Below are 5,237 nucleotides of genomic sequence, written 5' to 3'. Positions count from 1 at the left end.
TATGTAAAACCCCTGTGCACCGGGCACCCCCATAGAATGACCCCGATGAAAAGACAGCAATGCCTTAAAAACCCCTGGTCTCCTCTCCAACCAGACTCTTTTCTGTCACTTTGCAAGCCGAAATAAAGTTTTTGCTTTTTTTTTTTTTTTTTTTTTTTTTTCAAAGTGCTTCCCGGCTTCTTATTTCCATACTAAGCTGAGGCAAATCCATGAAACTTGCCCCTCCCCTCCGTGGCCAGTAACAGGACCCGAATCCTCCGGGATTTCCGTTTGTGCTTCTGGAAGGCGGCAGGTGGGGCTCACGGATGTCTTCAATCCTGGCAATGCACCTGTGAAAGCTTCTGCATTAAAGAACAAGGATAGGAGATCTTGGGGGGGGGGGGCATGTAGGCAGGAGGAGGAGGAAGAGGGGAAGGGCTCCTTGCAGGGAGAGTAGGACCCCACAAACCCACATCACAGTAGGGGCAGCCTCAGCTGAGGGCAGCTGACCTGGGGCTGGAAGTCGGGGCTGCAGAGCCCCAGGAGCCTGCGGAGTCTCCCTCTCGCCCCGGCCTCCGCCTCTCCATCTGTGAAGGTCAGACGGCTTCTGTCTACTCTGGGATTGCTTCAGTGAGGCAGCTGCGTGTTATGCATTGATAAGGAAGCATTTCAAAGCAGATCCATCTGTTTTTAATTAAATTCCATTTGCAACGTCTTTATAAATGCTCAGGTCTAGGAGATAAGACATTAGGAGATAGTGGAAACACACATATTAAAGCCACATGGCGCCAGGAAAAGGCCAGGCCTAATTAAATAGAATTAACCCAGCAGCTGGTGAGGACCAGGGACCTATAGTCGGAAAGATCTGAAGAGGGAGGTCCAGTTCGGTCAGCATCAGAAAAGTGGGAGAGATTTCAGTGGGAAGTGGATGGAAGCAGAAATGCCACCCTAGGAAACTGACATTCCAAGTGAAGTGGGAAAAGTCAGGGAGATACATAGTTCAGGAGCTGGAGCCCACACCTTCCCCGCCCTTGTAATCCTATCACCCCACCTGTCAATCAGATGACCTTTCCCCAAGATGCACCTCCCCTAACTTGGGATCTGGGGGCAGTACTGTGTAACCACTCCTCTTTTTGAAGTTCATAAGAAGCTTGGGAGGGCCGAGGCTGTGGCATAGCAGGTAAAGACACCGCCTGCAGTGCCGGCATCCCATATGGGCTCCGGTTCGAGTCCCGCCTGCTCCTCTTCCCATACAACTCTCTGCTGTGGCCTGGGAAAAAGATTTATTTATTTGAAGGTCAGTTATAAAAAAGAGAGAGAGAGAATCTTTAATCTGCTGTTTCACTCCCCAAATGGCTGCAAAGGCCAGGGCTGGGCCAAACCAAACCCTGGAGCCAAGAGCTTCATCATGGTCTCCCACGTGGGTGCAGGGACCCAAGCACTTGGACCATCTTCCGCTGCTTTCCCAGGCACATTAGCAGGGAGCTGGATCAGATGTGGAGCGGCCAGGACTCAGCCAGTGCCCATATAATATCCCAGCACTGTTGGCAGCAGCTTTACCTGCTATGCCTCAAGGCCGGCCCATGTGGGGTTTTTTTGTTTGTTTGTTTTTTAATCAATTAACTGTGCATTTTAGAGCAGCTACGTTATAGCAACATCAAGCAGAAAGTACACAGTTGCCATGAATCCCCTGTCTGCACGGACACAGCATGAGCATCCCAAGTCTGCAGTGTGTACATCCGGGCTCAGGCCTGGGGCTTGACACAGGTGTACAACATGAGGCTGCATCACAGTGTCAGACGGCAGCACGGCCCTAAAACCCGCTGTGCCCTGTTTCCACCAGCCCGCCCCCAGTCTCTGGAAACCACCGGTGTTTTTTCGACCCCCGGGCTGGCTTCCGAAGCGGCTGTGCCGTCTTCGCATTCCCACCAGCACGGGGTGCGAGCTCAGTCACTGTGGCTGCTGTGTTGGGGGTTCCGGCTGTTCAGATCGGGGTGGGGCTGTGATTGTTCCCTTGTGGTTTATTTTGCTGCTCCCTGATGAGGCGCCGCAGACCGGGCAGGTGCTTGCTCGTCACCTGCCTCTCTTTTCCCACTTTGCAATGAGGCGGCTCCTTTTCTGGTCACTGAATCTGCAGAGCTCCTCGTATGCTTTGCATACCAGTCCTTTAAAGATTGTGCCTTTTTTGCAAATATTTTCCCTGCCAGGCTGGGGCTTCTCTTCTCTCATTCTCTTGACCGTGTTTTTAAAATAGTCCACATCTGGTTAGAATGAGCAAGGTCCACCTTAAAGGGGAAAAGTCACCAAGCACGACCCCTGAAGATGGATGAGAGGCCAGCAGGGGGGTGGGGGGAGCAGAGGAGGGCGGGGCACCCGACTGCTACAAGGCAAAGCCGCCCAGGAAATCTCAGACTGCACAGCGCCCAAGCCGCCTGTCCTCCTGCCGTTCTTTCCACAGTTCCCCCTTGTAGGGGAGAGAGAGCCCTGCCAGCGGCCACCCTTCGGTGCCACTTCTTCCAGGAAGCCCTCTGCGAATGCTAATCTGGCACGTTTGCTTTGTGGGCCCTTGCCCCCCCCCCCCCCACCGCCCCGAGGAGCTATGCAGAGCCTGCGCTGAGGCCGGCCGCCGGGCCCCTCCGCCTCCTTTCCAGATGGACCCGAGAGTCCAGCATGAGATCTGGCCCCGGGGACCAGCGGTCAAACGACCATTCCCGGAGATGCGTGGGCGTGCGTTGGCTCAAAGCGCCACAAGGGACGGAAATAGATGGTTCTGGAGGTTAGCGGTCTGGAATTCGGCGTGGGCAGGGCCAGACTCCCTCAGTAGGCTCTAGGGAAGGGTGTGCTCCGGGCTCCTCTCCCTGGCCCGTAACAGCACAGCTAGCATCTCCGTATACCTTACAGGACTAGGGCTCGGATCCAATGGCCTCGAATTAACGAGATCACCGCTGTGAAGAGCCCCGTTCCCTGGGACTTTGGACTCCACCACATCTCTCGTGGGGGCGGGATGGGGAAGCCCCTTTGACCCAGCCCGCTCATCCACAAGGCGTTGGAACTTGGCCTGTAGGCAGACAGGCCCTTCCACCAGAGGGCCACACGATCCAACTTGGGTTTTGAAGACATCTTCTCTGAGCGGCCTTTCAAATCAACGGTCTGTTAGAAGGAAGGAGCCCACAGATCCTTTCTGAAACCTTGAAAGGTAGAGAGAAACACACAAAGCAAGGTGGAGGGAGGAAGCCCAGGAGCTCTGGGTGAGCAAATGAGCCCCACACCTGAGCAGCAGCCGCAGTGGCAATGGAGAGAGAGAGAGACAGAGACAGAGAGAGAGGGAGAGAGAGAGTTCCAGGCGTGTCCTGGAGGCAGGCACAGGTGCAGCGGCTGGCAGGGGCCAGTTAGAGGCAGTGCCAGGCACTCATTTAGGGGAGCAGCAAAGCAAGAGGAGGATCGGCTCAGATCGGGGCTGGCAGGGCCTGAGATCTCCACCACCCTCCCCGCCCGGTGGCCCTGAATCTCCATCCTATAAATGAAAAACCAGGAGAGGGAGCAATGTCCTCGTTCAGCAACAGAGATAAAAACGTGTGGATTGCTACACAGCCAAGAGACCTTTGTATTCCTTCAAAGATTGATTGATTGATTGATTTGAAAGCCAGAGTGACAGAGAGACATAGAGAGAGGGGGAGAGAGAGAGAGAGAGAATCTTGCATCTACTGGTTCACTCCCCCAGATGGCTACAATAGCCAAGTTGGGACCCCTGGCCAAAGCCAGGAGCCAGGAACTCCATCCTGGTCTCCCGCGTGGGTAGCAGGGGTCCAAGGACCTCAGCCATGACGGCTGCTTTGTAAATTTGCACTTTGAAATAATCACAGAGTGCTGGGTGTTTGCTGTAATGGTTAGGGCTCTGCCTGGGATATCAACATCCTATATCAGGGTGCCTGGATTCAGGTTCAGCTCTGCTTCCGGTTCCACCTCCCTGCTCACACAGACCCTGGGAGACAGCAGGTGGCGGCTCAACCTGGGTTGAGTTCCTGGCTCTTGGCTTCCCCGGGCCAGTATTTGGGAAATAAGCAGGGGTGGGAAATCTCTCTGTGTCTGCTGCTTCTTCTCTCTACTGCTCAAATAAACACAAATACATTTTTAATTTTGTTTTAAACCACATCAAAAGTTGCTTTTTTTAAGATTTATTTATTTGAAAGTCAGAGTTACACAAAGAGAGGAGAGGCAGAGAGAGAGAGAGAGAGGTCTTCCATCGGCTGGTTGACTCCCCAGTTGGCTGCAACGGCCAAAGCTGTGCCGATCCAGAACCAGGAGCCAGGAGCTTCTTCCGGGTCGCCCACGCGGGTGCAGGGGCCCAAGCACTTGGGCCATCTTCTACTGCTTTCCCAGGGCATAGCAGAGAGCTGGATCAGAAGCGGAGCAGCCAGGTCTCCAACCGGCGCCCATATGGGATGCCGGTGCTTCAGGCCAGGGCGTTAACCCGCTGCGCTATAGCGCTGGCCTCCGAAAGTTGCTTTTAAAAAGCCTTATAGGAGCCCGTGTTGTGGCATAGCCAGTTAAGCTACCACCTGCAGAGTCAGCATTTTGGGCACCAGTTTGAGTCCCGGCTGCCCCACTTATGATCGGCTCTCTGCTATGGAAAAGCAGTAGAAGATGGCCCAAGTGCTTGGGCCCTTGCACCCATGTGGGAGACCTGGATGGAGTTCCTGGTTCCTGCCTTGGCCTGGCCCAGCTCTGGCTGCTGCAGCCATTTGAGGGGAACAATCCAGTGGATGGAAGACCTCTGTCTCTCTGCAACTCTGCCTTTCAAACAAATAAATAAATCTTTAAAAAAAATTTGTGTTTGGGGGGCCTGCGCTGTGGCATAGTGGGCTAAGCCTCTGCCTGGCCATTTGGGGAGTGAACCAGCAAATGAAGGACCTTTCCTCTGTGTCTCCCTCTCACTGCCTGTAATTCTACCTCTAAATAAATAAATAAAATCTTTAAGAAAAAAAAGTGCTAGGTGGATTGAATAAAAAAAAAAAGGCCGCATGGGGTTGGGCTTCTCCCCATGCTCAGAGGCGTGGGATGAAAGCCTCTTGTCCATGTGAACAGGACTCTCCCTGCAGGACGCACGACCTCCCAGGGAACACCCGCTTCCTACAGCCTCCTCACGCCGCGAAATCCTGAGCACGTGGTCCCACAGTCCACTCCCACGGGCCCGCTCCCCACCAAGGCCTCCGATGACCTTTGGCAGGCTCTGGCCCTCGGGGAGACCCCGCCCCTGC

This window comes from Lepus europaeus, chromosome 16 (assembly GCF_033115175.1).
Source record: "Lepus europaeus isolate LE1 chromosome 16, mLepTim1.pri, whole genome shotgun sequence".
Taxonomy (NCBI): domain Eukaryota; kingdom Metazoa; phylum Chordata; class Mammalia; order Lagomorpha; family Leporidae; genus Lepus; species Lepus europaeus.
The sequence above is the reverse complement of the archived record's forward strand: the minus strand, read 5'-3'. Positions refer to the sequence as shown.